This window comes from Triticum dicoccoides, chromosome 1B (assembly GCF_002162155.2).
Source record: "Triticum dicoccoides isolate Atlit2015 ecotype Zavitan chromosome 1B, WEW_v2.0, whole genome shotgun sequence".
NCBI classification, from domain to species: domain Eukaryota; kingdom Viridiplantae; phylum Streptophyta; class Magnoliopsida; order Poales; family Poaceae; genus Triticum; species Triticum dicoccoides.
Window position 1 is genome coordinate 576,210,925 of NC_041381.1, and position 20,260 is coordinate 576,231,184.

The 20,260-nt window shown below is 47.4% G+C and overlaps 1 long non-coding RNA gene and 1 pseudogene across 1 annotated transcript; both read right to left on the reverse strand.

The window, feature by feature from the left end:
• Window positions 1-14,581: 14,581 nt before the first annotated feature.
• Window positions 14,582-16,328, reverse strand: LOC119348869 (annotated as a pseudogene).
• A 274-nt stretch (window positions 16,329-16,602) lies between these two features.
• LOC119348870 lies at window positions 16,603-18,229 on the reverse strand. The gene is made up of 2 exons (XR_005169144.1): window positions 17,785-18,229; window positions 16,603-17,541 (listed from the first exon to the last, which is right to left on the reverse strand). It is a non-coding gene; the product is annotated as an uncharacterized LOC119348870 (long non-coding RNA).
• Window positions 18,230-20,260: the final 2,031 nt, after the last annotated feature.

Genomic DNA, 20,260 nt, shown 5'->3' on the forward strand with positions numbered 1-20,260 from the left:
GCACGTATGGCAAGCACGGGTATTGATGACTTAATTGAGAAATTTTGTCTTGTTCATCGTCCAGGACAGTCTGTTCTAGAGGAATTGGTGTACTCAAGTCCTGATCAGTCTATGTTTTTGGGACAAGCCCCAATGGCAGAGCTTGTTGCAGTGGCATGTTGGTATTTATGGTGGGAAATAAGGCAAATTAGTCGTAATATTTAGGTGCAGTCCCCAGAAAAGATCTGCGATAGCAATCAAGGTGTTATCTTCAAATTCCATGTCTGTTGTCGTTCCTAATGCAAGGGCGAGAAAGGAGAGATGGGATCCTCCAACAGGTGATTGTGTCAAGATAAAAGTTGATGCTTCCTTTGATCCAGACATTCTGAGGGGAACTACGGATGCAGTAATTCATGATAAAAAGGGGAAGTTCATCGCCGCGTGTAATTCATGTTTGGATATGGTTCAAGATGTTCTGTCGGCGGAAGGTTTGGCGCTCAAGCACGACTTGTTCTTAGATGAATCCATTGGTTGTAATAGAGTTGTTGTGAGTTCTGGTAATAGTGAATTAATAAATTATGAAGAATGAGAGGCCCCCTACAGGTATTGCTACAGCGATTTATCATGATTGTTTTTCTATGGAGTCGGATTTTGTTAGGGTTAAGTATGAGCATGCGAATAGGGAAACAAATTCCGTAGCTCATGGACTAGCCCAGTTAGATAAATTCCAGACCAGTAGGGTCTAGTTGGATGATCCTCCCCCCTCTATTGTACCTCTCATGGTGAACGATGTAACATTATTATCTATTGAATAAGGAGGTTTTTGAGGTAAAAAAAAAGAAATGGCGGCCACGATGAGCCAATGGCGAAGAGGTATACTTTTGATTGTTATAATGTCAAACTTTATAACAACTGATTTTTGCCATTTGCCGGCACACGGAACTTTCATTACCCATTGGTTAACATTGCCTATCCTGTTCTGAAGATGTTATGCAAATGCCGCGTGAATTACAAAATCACATGTTGCGGCAACACCGCAACCATTCAGAGTTTCAGGTGATTGGCGCGATGGAAGAAATGCGGCATGCAAATAATACATGTAGATCACAAATGTTGTGCAGTTTGCTCTGCCAACATCACCGCATCACTCGTGTGATTTTCATAGTTTGTGGCGTGGCGCCATTAGCAACAGCTCGAATTTTATAGACAACGCATTCAAATGTGGGATATTGAGATCTCCCAAACGACCGTGGACACCTCAACTTGATTAGTCAAGCTAGATCTCCCATGTTTCCACCAGATCGTTGATAAGCATGTGCGTATCATTGTACGATGACCTTTCGCCATGGCGGCGTGAGCCTTCACGGCGAGCTCCTGCGCTCAGCCCCTCACCGCCTCCCTTGCCCCTGGGGCTCTAGGAACCGTAGGACTTGGCCATAGGAGGAGGAGGAGTATTTACAAAAAACTACCAACCCTGATGAAAAACTACCACTTTAGGAAACCTAGCAAAATACTACCACTTTAGGAAGCACATGAGTATTTGGTGCTAGTTCTTTGGTGAAGCAATGGTTGTGTGTGATGGTGTTTGGCGGGTTTATGAGATGGGATAGAGCCATATTATTGTAGAGTGGTCCAACTATGAAACCTGGCAAAGCATGAGGGTTCGAAAATTTCGCATATCCTTTATGATATCATGTTGGGCGGGAAACTAATGTGGCGACACATCTATGTGCGAAGCAAGCTTTCAAGAATAGGAGAAGATGTCTCTGACTTAGTTTCATTCATTGTTCCCGGTAGTGGCAAATCTATGGATTAAATGGAGGGTAGGCTCAACTCTAATTGTGCCATTGAGATGGGCTGGGAAGCCGCCGATTTGTGTTGGGGAACGTTGCAGAAAATTAAAATTTTTCCTACGGTTTCACCAAGATCCATCTATGAGTTCATCTAAGCAACGAGTCTAGGAAGAGAGTTTGCATCTACATACCACTTGTAGATCGCGTGCGGAAGCTTGCAAGGTGATGATGTAGTCGTACTCGACGTGATCCAAATCACCGATGACCTGCGCCGAACGGACGGCACCTCCGCGTTCAACACACGTACGGAACAGCCACGTCTCCTCCTTCTTGATCCAGCAAGGAAGGGAGGAGAGGTTGAGGGAGATGGCACCAGCAGCAGCACAACGGCGTGGTGTTGATGGAGCTGCAGTACTCCGGCAGAGCTTCGCTAAGCACTATGGAGGTGGAGGAGGTGTTGGGGAGGGAGAAGGAGGCAACCAAAGGCTAGGGCGTTCAGGTATGAAGTCCCTCCTCTCCCCCACTATATATAGGGGTGCCAAGGGGGGGTGGCCGGCCCTAGGAGATCAAATCTCCTAGGGGGTGCGGCGGCCAAGGGGGGTTTTCCCTCCCCCCAAGGCACCTAGGAGGTGCCTTACCCTCCTAGGACTCTTGCCCCCCTTGAACCCTAGGCGCATGGGCCTATGTGGGGCTGGTGCCCTTGGCCCATTAGGCCAAGGCGCACCCCCACACAGCCCATGTGGCCCCCCGGGACAGGTGGACCCACCCGGTGGACCCCCGGGACCCTTCCGGTGGTCCCGGTACAATACCGATATCCCCGAAACTTGTCCCGATGCCCGAAACAGGACTTCCCATATATAAATCTTTACCTCCGGACCATTACGGAACTCCTCGTGACGTCCGGGATCTCATCCGGGACTCCGAACAACATTCGGGTTACTGCATATACATATCCCTATAACCCTAGCGCAACTGAACCTTAAGTGTGTAGACCCTACGGGTTCGGGAGACATGCAGACATGACCGAGACTCTCTCAGTCAATAACCATCAGCGGGATCTGGATACCCATGATGGCTCCCACATGCTCCTCGATGTTGTCATCGGATGAACCACTATGTCGAGGATTCGATCAAACCCTGTATGCAATTCCCTTTGTCAATCGGTACGTTACTTGCCCGAGACTCGATCGTCGGTATCCCAATACCTTGTTCAGTCTCGTTTCCGGCAAGTCACTTTACTCGTACCGTAATGCATGATCCCGTGTCCAACACCTTGGTCACATAGAGCTCAATATGATGATGCATTACCGAGGCCCAGAGATACCTCTCCGTCATACGGAGTGACAAAACCCAGTCTCGATCCGTGTCAACCCAACAGCTACTTTCGGAGATACCTGTAATGCACCTTTATAGTCACCCAGTTACGTTGTGACGTTTGATACACCCAAGGCACTCTTACGGTATCCGGGAGTTACACGATCTCATGGTTGAAGGAAGAGATACTTGACACTTGCAAAGCTCTAGCAAAACGAACTACACGATCTTTTATGCTATGCTTAGGATTGGGTCTTGTCCATCACATCATTCTCCTAATGATGTGATCCCGTTATCAACGACATCCAATGTCCATAGTCGGGAAACCATGACTATCTGTTGATCACAACGAGCTGGTCAACTAGAGGCTTACTAGGGACATAGTGTGGTCTAAGTATTCACACGTGTATTACGATTTCCGGATAATACAGTTATAGCATGAATACAAGACAATTATCATGAACAATGAAATATAATAATACTTTTATTATTGCCTCTAGGGCATATTTCCAACAGTCTCCCACTTGCACTAGAGTCACTAATCTAGTTACATTGTGATGAATCGAACACCCATAGAGTTCTGGTGTTGATCATGTTTTGCACGCGAGAGAGGTTTAGTCAGCGGATTTGCGACATTCAGATCCGTGTGCACTTTGCAAATTTCTATGTCTCCATCTTGAACATTTTCACGGATGGAGTTGAAACGACGCTTGATGTGCCTGGTCTTCTTGTGAAACCTGGGCTCCTTTGCGAGGGCAATAGCTCCAGTGTTGTCACAGAAGAGTTTGATCGGCCCCGACGCATTGGGTATGACTCCTAGGTCGGTGATGAACTCCTTCACCCAAATCGCTTCATGTGCTGCCTCCGAGGCTGCCATGTACTCCGCTTCACACGTAGATCCCGCCACGACGCTCTGCTTGCAGCTGCACCAGCTTACTGCTCCACCATTCAACATATACACGTATCCGGTTTGTGACTTAGAGTCATCCAGATCTGAGTCGAAGCTAGCGTCGACGTAACCCTTTACGACGAGCTCTTCATCTCCTCCATAAACGAGAAACATGTCCTTTGTCCTTTTCAGGTACTTCGGGATATTCTTGACCGCTGTCCAGTGTTCCTTGCCGGGATTACTTTGGTATCTTGCTACCAAACTTACGGCAAGGTTTACATCGGGTCTGGTACACAGCATGGCATACATAATAGATCCTATGGCTGAAGCATAGGGGATGACACTCATCTCTTGTTTATCTTTTGCCGTGGTCGGTGACTGAGTTGAGCTCAGTCTCATACCTTGTAACATAGGCAAGAACCCCTTCTTGGACTGATCCATTCTGAATCTCTTCAAAATCTTATCAAGGTATGTGCTTTGTGAAAGACCTATGAGGCGTCTCGATCTATCTCTATAGATCTTGATGCCTAATATATAAGCAGCTTCTCCAAGGTCCTTCATTGAAAAACACTTATTCAAGTAGGCCTTAATGCTGTCCAGAAATTCTATATTATTTCCCATCAGGAGTATGTCATCTACATATAATATGAGAAATGCTACAGAGCTCCCACTCACTTTCTTGTAAACGCAGGCTTCTCCATAAGTCTGCATGAACCCAAACGCTTTGATCATCTCATCAAAGCGAATGTTCCAACTCCGAGATGCTTGCACCAGTCCATAAATGGATCGCTGGAGCTTGCATACTTTGTTAGCGTTCCGAGGATCGACAAAACCTTCCGGCTGCATCATATACAGTTCTTCCTTAAGATGCCCGTTAAGGAATGCTGTTTTGACGTCCATCTGCCATATCTCATAATCATAGTATGCGGCAATTGCTAACATGATTCGGACGGACTTTAGCTTCGCTACGGGAGAGAATGTCTCGTCGTAGTCAATCCCTTGAACCTGTCGATAACCCTTAGCGACAAGTCGAGCTTTATAGATGGTAACATTACCATCCGCGTCCGTCTTCTTCTTAAAGATCCATTTGTTTTCTATCGCTCGCCGATCACCGGGCAAGTCTGTCAAAGTCCATACTTTGTTTTCATACATGGATTCTATCTCGGATTTCATGGCTTCAAGCCATTTGTTGGAATCCGGGCCTGCCATTGCTTTCTTCATAGTTCGAAGGTTCATTGTTGTCTAACAACATGATTTCCAGGACAGGGTTGCCGTACCACTCTGGTGCGGAACGTGTCCTTGTGGACCTACGAAGTTCAGCAGTAACTTGATCCGAAGTACTTTGATCATTATCATGGTTTTCCTCTTCAGTTGGTGTGGGCATCACAGGAACGGTTTCCTGTGCTGCGTCACTATCCCGCTCAAGAGGTAGTACTTCATCGAGTTCTACTTTCCTCCCACTTACTTCTTTCGAGAGAAACTCTTTTTCCAGAAAGCATCCGTTCTTGGCAACAAAGATCTTGCCTTCGGATCTTAAGTAGAAGGTATACCCTATAGTTTCCTTAGGGTATCCTATGAATACGCATTTTTCCGACTTGGGTTCGAGCTTTTCAGGTTGAAGTTTCTTGACATAAGCTTCGCATCCCCAAACTTTTAGAAATGATAGCTTAGGTTTCTTTCCAAACCATAATTCATACGGTGTCGTCTCAACGGATTTAGACGGTGCCCTATTTAAAGTGAATGTAGCTGTCTCTAGAGCGTATCCCCAAAATGATAGCGGTAAATCGGTAAGAGACATCATAGACCGCACCATATCCAATAGAGTGCGATTACGACGTTCGGACACACCGTTTTGCTGAGGTGTTCCAGGCGGCGTGAGCTGTGAAACGATTCCACATTTCTTTAAGTGTGTACCAAATTCGTGACTTAAGTATTCTCCTCCACGATCTGATCGTAAGAATTTTATCTTTCGGTCACTTTGATTCTCCACCTCTTTCTGAAATTCCTTGAACTTTTCAAAGGTCTCAGACTTGTGTTTCATTAAGTAGACATACCCATATCTACTCAAGTCATCTGTGAGGGTGAGAACATAACGATATCCTCCGCGAGCCTCAACGCTCATTGGACCGCACACATCGGTATGTATGATTTCCAACAAGTTGGTTGCTCGCTCCATTGTTCCGGAGAACGGAGTCTTGGTCATTTTGCCTAAGAGGCATGGTTCGCACGTGTCAAACGATTCATAATCAAGAGACTCTAAAAGTCCATCGGCATGGAGCTTCTTCATGCGCTTGACACCAATGTGACCAAGGCGGCAGTGCCACAAATATGTGGGACTATCATTATCAACTTTACATCTTTTGGCATCTACACTATGAACATGTGTGATATTACGCTCGAGATTCATTAAGAATAAACCATTGACCATCGGAGCATGACCATAAAACATATCTCTCATATAAATCGAACAACCATTATTCTCAGACTTAAATGAGTAGCCATCTCGTATTAAACGAGATCCAGATACAATGTTCATGCTCAAACTTGGCACTAAATAACAATTATTAAGGTTCAAAACTAATCCCGTAGGTAAATGTAGAGGCAGCGTGCCGACGGCGATCACATCGACTCTGGAACCATTCCCGACGCGCATCGTCACCTCGTCCTTCGCCAGTCTCCGTTTATTCCGCAGCTCCTTTGGTGTTGCCGGCCTTCTTATCCGCTAAGTATTTGGGGCAGTTCCGCTTCCAGTGACCCTTCCCCTTGCAATAAAAGCACTCAGTCTCAGGCTTGGGTCCATTCTTTGACTTCTTCCCGGTAACTGGCTTACCAGGCGCGGCAACATCTTTGCCGTCCTTCTTGAAGTTCTTCTTACCCTTGCCCTTCTTGAACTTAGTGGTCTTATTGACCATCAACACTTGATGTTCTTTCTTGATTTCAGCCTCTGCTGACTTCAGCATCGAGAACACTTCAGGAATGGTCTTTTCCATTCCCTGCATGTTGTAGTTCATCACAAAGCTCTTGTAGCTTGGTGGGAGCGACTGGAGGATTCTGTCAATGACCGCCTCATCTGGGAGGTTAATGTTCAGCTGGGTCATACGGTTGTGCAACCCAGACATCTTCAGGATGTGGTCACTGACAGAACTGTTTTCCTCCATCTTACAACTGTAGAACTTGTCGGAGACATCATATCTCTAGACTCGGGCATGAGCTTGAAAAACTAGTTTCAGCTCTTCGAACATCTCATATGCTCCGTGATGCTCAAAACGCTTTTGGAGCCCCGGTTCTAAGCTGTAAAGCATGCCGCACTGAACGAGGGAGTAATCATCAGCGCGAGACTGCCAAGCATTCATAATGTCTTGGTTCTCTGGGACGGGAGCGTCACCTAGCGGTCCTTCTAGGACATATTGTTTCCTGGCAGCTATGAGGATGATCCTCAGGTTCCGGACCCAGTCCGTATAGTTGCTGCCATCATCTTTCAGCTTGGTTTTCTCTAGGAACGCGTTGAAGTTCATGTTGACATTAGCGTTGGCCATTGATCTACAAGACATATTTGCAAAGGTTTTAGACTAAGTTCATGATAATAAAGTTCTAATCAAATTATGAACTCCCACTTAGATTAGACATCCCTTTAGTCATCTAAGTGTTACACGATCCAAGTCGACTAGCCCGTGTCCGATCATCACGTGAGACGGACTAGTCATCGTCGGTGAACATTTTCATGTTGATCGTATCTTCCATACGACTCGTGTTCGACCTTTCGGTCTCCGTGTTCCGAGGCCATGTCTGCACATGCTAGGCTCGTCAAGTTAACCCTAAGTGTTTTGCTGTGTAAAACTGTCTTACACCCATTGTATGTGAACGTAAGAATCCATCACACCCGATCATCACGTGGTGCTTAGAAACGACGAACTGTAGCAACGGTGCACAGTTAGGGGAGAACACTTCTTGAAATTTTTATAAGGGATCATCTTATTTACTACCGTCGTCCTAAGTAAACAAGATGCATAATACATAATAAACATCACATGCAATTATATAGTTGTGACATGATATGGCCAATATCATATAGCTCCATTGATCTTCATCTTCGGGGCTCCATGATCATCTTGTCACCGGCTTGACACCATGATCTCCATCATCATGATCTCCATAATCGTGTCTTCATGAAGTTGTCACGCCAACGACTACTTCTACTTCTATGACTAACGTTTAGCAATAAAGTAAAGTAGTTTACATGATGTTATTCAATGACACGCAGGTCATACAAAAAATAATGACAACTCCTATGGCTCCTGCCGGTTGTCATACTCATCGACATGCAAGTCGTGAATCCTATTACAAAGAACATGATCTCATACATCACAATTCATCATTCATCACAACTTCTGGCCATATCACATCACATGATCAATCGCTGCAAAAACAAGTTAGACGTCCTCTAATTGTTGTTGCATCTTTTACGTGGCTGCAATTGGGTTCTAGCAAGAACGTTTTCTTACCTACGAATCACCACAACGTGATTTTGTCAACTTCTATTTACCCTTCATAAGGGCCCTGTTCATCGATTCCGCTCCAACTAAGGTGGGAGAGACAGACACCCGCCAGCCACCTTATGCAACTAGTGCATGTCAATTGGTGGAACCGGTCTCACGTAAGCGTACGTGTAAGGTTGGTCCGGGCCGCTTCATCCCACAATACCGTTGAGCAAGAAAAGACTAGTAGAGGCAAGTAAGATGACAAAATCCACGCCCACAACAAAGTTGTGTTCTACTCGTGCAAAGAGAACTACGCATAGACCTAGCTCATGATGCCACTGTTGGGGAACGTTGCAGAAAATTAAAATTTTTCCTACGGTTTCACCAAGATCCATCTATGAGTTCATCTAAGCAACGAGTCTAGGGAGAGAGTTTGCATCTACATACCACTTGTAGATCGCGTGCGGAAGCTTGCAAGGTGATGATGTAGTCGTACTCGACGTGATCCAAATCACCGATGACCTGTGCCGAACGGACGGCACCTCCGCGTTCAACACACGTACGGAACAGCCACGTCTCCTCCTTCTTGATCCAGCAAGGAAGGGAGGAGAGGTTGAGGGAGATGGCACCAGCAGCAGCATGACGACGTGGTGTTGATGGAGCTGCAGTACTCCGGCAGAGCTTCGCTAAGCACTATGAAGGTGGAGGAGGTGTTGGGGAGGGAGAAGGAGGCAACCAAAGGCCAGGGCGTTCAGGTATGAAGTCCCTCCTCTCCCCCACTATATATAGGGGTGCCAAGGGGGGGTGGCCGGCCCTAGGAGATCAAATCTCCTAGGGGGTGCGGCGGCCAAGGGGGGTTTTCCCTCCCCCCAAGGCACCTAGGAGGTGCCTTACCCTCCTAGGACTCTTGCCCCCCTTGAACCCTAGGCGCATGGGCCTATGTGGGGCTGGTGCCCTTGGCCCATTAGGCCAAGGCGCACCCCCACACAGCCCATGTGGCCCCCCGGGACAGGTGGACCCACCCGGTGGACCCCCGGGACCCTTCCGGTGGTCCCGGTACAATACCGATATCCCCGAAACTTGTCCCGATGCCCGAAACAGGACTTCCCATATATAAATCTTTACCTCCGGACCATTCCGGAACTCCTCGTAACGTCCGGGATCTCATCCGGGACTCCGAACAACATTCGGGTTACTGCATATACATATCCCTATAACCCTAGCGCAACTGAACCTTAAGTGTGTAGACCCTACGGGTTCGGGAGACATGCAGACATGACCGAGACTCTCTCAGTCAATAACCATCAGCGGGATCTGGATACCCATGATGGCTCCCACATGCTCCTCGATGTTGTCATCGGATGAACCACTATGTCGAGGATTCGATCAAACCCTGTATGCAATTCCCTTTGTCAATCGGTACGTTACTTGCCCGAGACTCGATCGTCGGTATCCCAATACCTTGTTCAGTCTCGTTTCCGGCAAGTCACTTTACTCGTACTGTAATGCATGATCCCGTGTCCAACACCTTGGTCACATAGAGCTCAATATGATGATGCATTACCGAGTGGGCCCAGAGATACCTCTCCGTCATACGGAGTGATAAAACCCAGTCTCGATCCGTGTCAACCCAACATCTACTTTCGGAGATACCTGTAATGCACCTTTATAGTCACCCAGTTACGTTGTGACGTTTGATACACCCAAGGCACTCTTACGGTATCCGGGAGTTACACGATCTCATGGTTGAAGGAAGAGATACTTGACACTTGCAAAGCTCTAGCAAAACGAACTACACGATCTTTTATGCTATGCTTAGGATTGGGTCTTGTCCATCACATCATTCTCCTAATGATGTGATCCCGTTATCAACGACATCCAATGTCCATAGTCGGGAAACCATGACTATCTGTTGATCACAACGAGCTGGTCAACTAGAGGCTTACCAGGGACATAGTGTGGTCTAAGTATTCACACGTGTATTACGATTTCCGGATAATACAGTTATAGCATGAATACAAGACAATTATCATGAACAATGAAATATAATAATACTTTTATTATTGCCTCTAGGGCATATTTCCAACAATTTGTTGCGCTGGGCCTAACCGTCAGTAGTAAAAAAAGAAATTACCCATGTTGGAGGGCGGGCTCAAGCCTGTTAAGGCATGTCTAGTAGATTCATCCCTGGTTCCGGTATACCGTGTACAAAAAAGATTGTATTCCCATTGTTTAAATCAATAAAGTTTGTGATTAAAAAATTAGTTATTTAAACGAAAGTGAGAGGAATGCATAGTGGGAAGCTAATGGAGCAGGCAACAGTAGTTTGCAAAACAATGGTCCAGACGCCCAACGGCTTCTCATCAGTCGACGTATGTGGCACTTTTCTGTGTCTGTGTGACACGGGCCTAGTTTCTTGCATAAACTCAAGCATGTGAAGCAGTAAAGGCGACACGCTGTGTACTCCTACTTTGTATTTAAAGAAACCAAGTGCAATATTTTCAGAGCAGGTTAATTGGTGAAACTTTAAAGCTTATAATAACTCTCAGTGGTTGCACATGTATCAATGGCTCTGCTGATCTTTCATAAATACTTACCCTGGCCTCCTCCGTGTATACCAACATCCAGAAGTAAAACCAAAGCAAGCCGGTTGATAATGCCGAGAAGGGTAATAGTGACGAATAAAAGGGCAACGCTAGGCATCAGACAACTGATGGGATGCATCTATCAGACTAGCTAGAAGCCGTTGGATCAAGAGCAGGTCGTACGACAGATTTGGTTATTATTCCACGCGAGATTTTAGGTGCTTCCAATCCCTAATGTTTCGCTGCTTCCTAACTGCTCGCCCGACTCCCACGTCTCTCCTCGTGCCATTGTTTTCCCCAGATAAGGAAGCATATCTCTCCATAACTACTACTTCCATGTTATAGCTTTTGACGTGAAGACTAGTAGTATTTGCTTTCTTAGGCAGCAAATCTTGATCCATTATTATTTAAATTTGCTTCCATGAGAATCAAAACATTTTCTTCATTGTAATGTGGAATTAAACCCGCTTTTGTTTATCAACGCATGTGCTTCCACGGTGAACTAAACTTGCTACGGATTAATAGAAATTTGTTCTCTACCTAATGGAAATAAATTCAACGACTAGAAGAATGATCTAAATATATAAGACAATTTTTTTACACGAAATAACCATTATCATAAGTACACATAACACATGCTTCCAGCAAATTAGGGACGTGATTCCAAGAAATACAAATGTTTTCATTTTCCTCATATAAAATATATGCTTCATAATTCATAGCTGTCTTTCTCCCCAAGCAGTATCATGTGGTGCGCTTCCTTTATTTTTCAGCGACGATCCCATTGTGTTTAGATTGTATATTTTTTGACCTACAAGCAATTTACTTGCTTTGTATACATAGCATGTACACTTCCTGCCTACCATATATGTGGCACCGCTGCTATGGTCCCGTCCCAGTCCATCCCTGCCCTTCTCCATCAACCGTGTCTGACCTAGCCTTAGTGGCTTCCTTTTTCCCACAAATCTGTTTTTTCCTTCTGTCCCACAAATCTGTTGGTGTCCGCATCGTCGGCCACAAAAGTCCATGAAGAGCATCAACGCTGGCACCAACGAGGGAAAGACACCTTTGACCTTGGAAAACCGAGTGCGTGTCTTGCTAGTTTGCTTCCAAAACGATGAAAAAAACATTGGGCACTGGAGATGCTCGATCTCATGTCATACTGCATGCCAACCATCGATGACCGTGACACGCTCACCGTCGGGAAAGCATGATCTTACATTCTCGTTAGCCCTGTAGAAATTAAGGAAGCATGATTAGTTTGATTAGGATAAAAAGATGATGCCTAAGAAACAATATGAAACATGCAATGAAGCAAACTCAACATGATGTAGAAGCACATAAAGTAAACCATGCAAAATTAAGAAGGCATAACTATGGTGCGTACGAAGCAAACTATGCACCGTGAAGAAGCACAAGTATGATACAAATGAATCATGAAAATTGGATGCATCGTATTCAAGTATCTCAACATAATTTTTGTATAGTGGAAGCATCTTTATTTAAATGGTTGTAAAAATGATTTCTGCAGAGTCGTGCAAATTAACAAGGAAGGGGTGACATACATCTTGCCCATAATATATGTGAAATTTAGGAAACATGATTTAGTGGTTGATTAAGTAAATACATGACGCCTACAAGCATGTGTGATGCATCGAAACGAATCGAAACACAACATAGAAGAACAAGTTGACTATGTATGAAGCAAACTGGACTCAGGGTAGAAACATTGATATGGTAAACATTAAGCAAACTGTAGGGACCAATGATGCAAGTACTATATGTACGAAGCTTGGAAAGCTCGAAGCATGGATGCAATCTCAACATACTTGAGGAGAGTCAGGACAAAGCCTTGATGAGGATAGTAAGGAGGCCAATTCGTGCAACCGACCATGTGTGCCCCCTTCTTCTCCGAACATAGACAATGAAGAGGCAAAAGGGAAGACGAAAATCCTCCCACTGATCCACGACTCTCCTAACCCTCCTAGAAGGAAATGAAAACGTGCAATGTCAATATGATTCATCTTAATTTGAAGCATAGAACATTCAAATGGAAATAAAACACACACCCAGCAACATGGAGATGCACGTTTCTACCACCTACCTACCTAATTCACCAAAAAAAAAACTATAGAAGAAAACTATCTAGATAGTAGAAGCATATGTAGTATACTTTGGAATCTCTATAAGTAAGAAGCATCAAAAAAGTGCTATCTGGTCATTACTCATCTAAGTTGGAAGCACAAGCTTCTGAAAACAGAAAATATATAAGATTGGCACCAACATAGGCACGTGTGGGTGATCTGAGCACCAAATCCAAATAGATTGATTGGTGATTTAGTGAGCTGATACATGGAAGAGCAATTTCACACCCAACATCAGTCAATATATACAATAATACTCTACGCACAAAATATGTGGTAGCTTCGTTTTTAAGGAGGGACTTTAGGAGAGGGGGAAAGGACAGAGGCAACTGCTGATTCATGGGTCGCGGGTGGTACTCCAGTAGCCATTCTGCTGGTGTGTGGCGAGATCGGACAGAACGCGCCGGTCGGTGCGGTTGATGGCGAACTCAGGAGAGGCGTGTGCGAGGCGAGGGAAGAAAGGAGATCTGGGCGGTGAGAGCCTGCCATGTTCAACGAAAATGGCGAAATCGAAGAGGACGGGCGGTGCAGTTGACGGCATCGTCGACGGTTCCGCGAAGCGAGTTGGGAGGAGCAGATGCGGGCGAGGGGTTAGGGGAGGGGAATACGCGCGGTGTGGGCGGGTGGTTAGCGAAGCGCCGACGGGATTTTCCTTTTTGCACACGAAGCAACAGGATATGATGAATCTATGACCGTTAGATTCAAATAGAATCGACGGCAATCAACAAGTCTGACGATGGTCTAGTATCAGACTATAGATAGAAAGTGTTTCCCCGAATAAAATGTGGCGTTGGAACGCCTAAGCGTGATCTCTTGGGAATAAGACGCATCATGAATCAGAGTCCGAGTAGCAGGGATGACTGAGGTGCTGAATGAGCCCGGGTAATGTTTTGGTGTGCCGATAGTTGTTAGAATGCAAGGTCGAACGACTGTGCTTCCTTCGACATTAGACCAAATAGAAACTTCCAAAATTTAGGACAGACCCCTGGATACACCGGGAGAGCTTCAAAGAGCTTTACCATTCAAGCACTGCACCCTCCGGACTATGACCATCAAAACCGCCGTGGAGAATGACAAATGGACGCGAAAATGCTTCAGGGCTTACTTCATTGTCGAATCTATCGGCCAATTCAATGGTATGTCCAATCGGTGGAATTGTGACCCCAAGAGAAAAATGGCGCTAGACTGCCAGTGGGAAGTTCACTGACGGCTCCACGCATACGGTGCAATTCTTCGGTTGCATCACGCCTCCCTTCGTTAAAAAGGAATAAAAAATGTTTAGTTTGGTTGGTGATGCAAGGTCGTTGCCTACCTTTTGTCCAAAAAGAAAAAAAAACGTTCCATTTTGTTCTGAATGCTGAAGAGGGCCATGATGAGCAAAGAGCAGATTTCTGTCATTGTTGGGCGTTAATCTCAAGCTTTTGAACACCTGATTTCTGTCATTTGCTACCACACAAAACTCCATTTATCCATTGGTTAACATCGCCTATCATAATCTGCAGATGCTGTGCAAATGTCGCCTAAATTACAAAACCAAACACTTTGCAACACTTTCAGAGCTTTCAGGCAATCGGGATGACAGAATGAAACAAATTCAGGAGACGCCATCGACACGCACACGAGTCCAAGGAAACCAATCTCTCTGCTTCCCCTTCCTTCCTCTCACGTTGGACACGAGCTCGCTGAACCTGTCCGACTTGGTCACCTGCTCGATGGGTTCGGCTAGATCTTCCGTGTTTCCATCAGATCGCTGATAAGCCTGTGCAGATCATTGTACGACGACCCGCCTTCCGCCACGGCGGCGTGAGCCTTCACGGCGAGCTCCTGCGCTCGAGCCCTCGCCGCCTCCCCTGTTCCCCCAGGCTCCAAGAACCTCGCCACGGCCCGCGCCACCGCCGCGGCCGGCACCATCTGCTGCTCCTCGTACCTCGTGCTCCGTGGCCCGTCCCACACCCTCTCTCCGATCTTGAGAACGTCCGTGACCAGCCTCTCCTCGATGAACTGGTCGAACACCAGCGGCCACGTCAGCATCAGCACGCCGGCCGCCGCCGCCTCCAGCAGAGAGCTCGACCCGCAGTGCGTCAGGAATGCCCCCACGGCCGGATGAGCCAGGATGGCGGTCTGTGGGGCCCACCCTCTGACGAGCATCCCCCTCTTCCCGACACGCTCCTCCCACCCCGCCGGCGGCGCCCACCCCTCGGCCCTCAGCGCCCACAAGAACGGCTTGCCGGAGGATTCCAAGCCAAGGGCCAGCTCCCGAAGCTGATCTCCAGAGATGGAGGCGTAGGTGCCGAAGCATACGTACACCACCGAGCATCTGGGTATCGAGCCCAGCCAACGGATGCACGGTGACTCAACGGCACTTGCTCCGGCCGGTGGCAACGGCAGTGACAGTGGCCCGACGAAGTAGGCGCGCTTCACGCAGCCGGGACGCGCGCGTACAACTCACAGTACTGCTGCTGCATGTCCAAGAAGGTGTTGACGGCGAGGCCGAAGCACCTGGCTTGCCCCGCCAAGACCGGGCTGAATCGGTCGTGTCTCTCTTGGCGTCTCAAGAACTCCGGCAGCTCCGTCCTTAGGATCCGAATCTTCGGGCCTAAACCCAGGGACGACCACCTCCTGTTGATCGGAGAGGCCGTCGATTGCGCCAGCGATATTGCGCATGGCGAGGGTTGAGAAGGGGGGCATGACGCTGAACGTGATGCACGGCACGCCTAGCTCGTCCGCGATGACGGAGATCCAGAAAAAGTGGATATCGGTGACAACAGCGTCGGGGGACCGCTCCCTGATGAGCGCCTCCTGAGGGGGGGGGCGTCAGCGTCCCTTCCATGGCAGCGGCGTCGATGCGCCACGCGTCGCCCGCGGCAGCGGCGGAGAGGTTCTCGACGCCCGGCGGCAGGCCGTCCACGTCCGGGAACGGGTAGGTGGCTATCCTGATGGCAGCGCTCGCCGCGGGGCCGTGCCGGTCGAGTGCTGATCGAGCAACCGAGACATTGGCTGGGGTGACAGCGATCGTGGGCTCGACGGTGTCAGGCCTGACCGCGGCGAGGCGGACGGCGAGGTCGGCGTGCGGGCCGATGTGGCTCGTGGCGAAGAAGGGGACGAGCAGGATCCGCAGCTTCTTGCCGTGCTCCGCCGAGGCCATTCCTGAAGATATTTTGTTGGTTACGGCCTGCCGCTCAATTATTGGAATCGACTCGGCAGCAGTGAGCTGAAGCACGTGGTGGTTGTCGTCGATGACGAACCAGACACCAGAAGCCCCCATTCCCAACCATGGAACACAAATAACGAACGCGACTTCTTTCTGTACAAGAACACTGAGAACTGTATTACATCTATCTATACCTATACTAATTAACTTCCTAAAAATTACCACGTTAATTAGTAAATTAGAGCCGTTAATCCCATGAGTCCGAATTATAACGGTGTAGATTAGCTAAGAATTACCATATTAATCAATAAAAGTGTCACCGTTTTTCTCTTCTCTACTACCTAAAAGAAAGTCGAGTAATAGGCGCCGGCGCACCGGCACAAAATTGAGCCGGTCAACGCATACCCGTACGATTAAAGTTCCCAGTGCCGTCAGATCTGGTCCTCTTTTTTCCCTCCTCTGATACATCATGCGGAAAACAATACAAAAAAAATCTCCAGCACACCCCGCCACACGCACGCAGCCCGCCATGGCCGCCCCTGCCGCTGACTTCGAAGCCCCGCCGGCTCGCCGCCATCGCTGCACCGGTTCTCGCCGGATCTAGCAGAGGTCGTCGTTGCACCTAGCCGCCACCACATAGGGACAGGGCCGTCTCGTAGCACGTCAGATGCCTCTGTCGTTGCAGCAACTAGCCGGCTCCGTCGTAGCACGCTCAATGCAGCATCACCATGCCCCGCTGGCTGCAGCCGGCCGGCATCACGTGCTCGCGTGCGCCTGGTTGAAGAGTTATTTTCTCGCTAGTCCAAGCTTTTTCTCACCCTCTCTGGTTGAAGCTTTTTTTTTCACGGTTGAAGCTTTTCCCATGCCGATTGTAGCAAAGTAAAATCAGCAAGAAAAGCAAAACAGAAAAACTCCAGTAATCTGTTGGAGCAAAACAATTAGCCCGTTGTAGCAGAAAATAAGACCGGTTCCAGCGAAAACCAAAACCTATTCCAACAACAAAAAATGGCGTTCCAGCAAAAAATGCGCTGCTGCCGATGACTGCAAACAAAAGCAATCTTGCCGGTTCCAGCTCTTCAGAGGCTTGTTGTAGCAAAAATAATTGCTAATTCCAACAAAAAGACAAATGCAGCAAAGACACATGTAGCCGCCGTCCGTCGCCGTCCCAGCATAAACATAGCCTATGCAGCAAATTCAAATGCTAGTTCCTGCAAAAATCAAAGAGGTTCCAGCAAAAATTTGATGTATCAAAAAATCATGGCAGTGATGGGGCAATCATCCTCTCAACTTGCTGCAAACCGAGAAAGATGGTTCCATCAAAAAAAGAAGTGGTTCCAGCAAAAATCAAAAGAGGTTCCAGCAAAAAGTGTTCATCGAAATCAAACGGGGATGGTAGCAAAAAAAGAAAGGGTTGTAGCAAAACAAATTGGTGGATCCAGCAAAAAAATTACCTGGTTCCAGCACAAACTCGTCGCCACCGTGGTCGATTCCAGCTTGGCCATGGGGACTAACTAACCATGGATGCGGCGGCCATGGAGGCATCCAGTTGCCGGCGGACAAGGCGACGAGCACACCTCTGCCTGCGAACGGCCATGGAGAGGGGTGCATCTGGCCCTTGTGTTTGCCGTCTTCCTACCCGGTGCTCGTCGCCGTCGTCTCCGGCTCCGATGGGTTACTAGATGCAGCGCGCGGCGCAGGAGAGCACTTCTCCTCTGGCACCGGTGGAGCTGCCGAGCCAGTGGGATGCGCGATGCGTTTGGATGGAGGAGTAGAAAGGAAGAATCGAGGTGCGGCAAGGAGATGATTGGGGATTGCCGTGCAAGACGAAAGAGATGTCTGTGGTGGGAAGACGATGCAAGGGGATGGGATAAGGCTCAGCGTGATTGAGCGGTGCGTGGGTCCCATATACAGTGCGTGTACGTGGGGGGCCGACCGGCGCAAGTTTCAGCCGGCGCGCCGTATATAAATGATTCCCTAAAAGAAACGGAGTGTTCCGTCTCCCGTCTTACGTCCCTTCGTTCGTCCCACCTCCTCTTCGTACGTCCTCCCTCCTCCGGTTTCCTCTTTTTTGCACCTAGCGGTTTTATTTCAATCACAATCAATTCTATTGGAAACCAACCATAATTAGTTGGGGGGCTTTAATTTGTTTCCCTGATCTCCCCCGTAACCTACGTCCCTTTCCTCCACCCTTCGCTCCACCAGGATCTATCCAACGTCATATGATCAGGATGCAATCTGATATAAGGGTGGAGAGAAACAGCGCCGCCGGATCCTCACCATGCCGTCTCCCCTGCGCCTAGACGCCGCCTGATGGCCTCATGACTCCTCGACGTCGATGCTGAAGCCACCCGACAAACTCCAGATGCTGTCATGTCGAGGTCGCCGCTCGATTCTGGACGGCAGCAACACTCGCGCGGTACCTATAGGACGTCGGGCCCGGGCTGGCTCAGATTGGAGACGACAACCATGTGTGGACGAGACCCTGTCTGCTCGCGCATCAGCATATAGATGAACCAGAGTGCTTAGGTAGGCAATTTCGGCCCATCGATCTGCGTCGCCAACTCAACGGCGACCTCTGAACGGTTGCAAAATCCATTATCTCATCTCATTTGTGCATAACTAGAGCAATGGTAATTTGTCTACAACTCTACTTACTGCAGTTTACAAATTATTTCACAACTTCAGTGCTGCGCATGCAGGTCGCCGCGTCACACATGAACGCTGCCGCCCTATCTCGCGCATGCAGTGATTAGACTATTGACATATCACAACTTCAAGGTAAATCATTAAAATTTCAGAATACCAGTCAATTCATGTTCAAGTCAAGAACTAATAACTGCAGACGATCTTCTTTTTCTACTCGAGTACTAATAATTTGTATGGGAGCTTATTCAGATAATAGCATTTTCTGGTTGAGAATTAATAACATGCAGACATATTGGTTATTTTGTTAGCATTTTCTGGTTATGAAATAACCCAAAGACAATCTTCTTGTTTTGTTAAACGAGCTCTATGGGAGAATAGCTTCTGGGAAGGAGGTAATATAATCTGTAGACAGTAGTACATATAAGCCTTGAGACAACCATCTTCCTCTATTAAGAGAACTCTACAGGAGAAAATCTCCGAGGATGGAGGTAAAATTGACATAAACGGAAATAGCAAGGTCATAATAGGGTAATCCATCTTGGATAAATCTATGGGAGCTTGCTGCATGTTTTCAGAGTTCAGTCTTCCAGCTTAATATGGAACCAGTAGCAAGTGGGATTTTTGTTTGTTCATCATAAATAATATTGTAGTTTATTTTTTGGCAACATCAAGTTCCTACAAATAATGTTCACGTGGATAATGAAGATCATCGGTTCGCATCAAAGGCAGCGCCTCAAACACCATCCAGAAGATCAGCTACATCATCGTCATGAGCCTCCACTGCAAGGTATCCAATCAGTCCATCACTTGCTTGCTTGGTGTCCAGGTTTAGATCCCAATATTGTTGATGTAGTTCTCAAGATCTGTCGGTTTTTTCCCATCATCTCAGATTGCTGTTGCATGTATGCATGCATCTTTTTCTTTCCCAGTTAGTTCCGATTGTCTTGGACGGAAGGTGTCAATATGCATGAAGATTGTCTGGTATATACACTTCCTCTGCTCTTTTGTGCTGACGAATAATATGGGATGTTGCTGAGAAATGTTCAATTGTCCGGGTGTGCATGGCGGTCGATGAACTTTAGTCACGTGACCGTGGTTGATTGATTTCCATGACATTATTCCCTCATATGGTCCTTTGGTAATACGGGGACATGAATCGGTTAGATGCCCAATGATAGAAGCCAAATACGAGGCATTGCCATCCTCATAAAATTATTTTGTGTGTTTCGAAGTTTCGACGGGGTGCGAGGAGGGATTGCGAGCTAGACGTGCCATTGATAG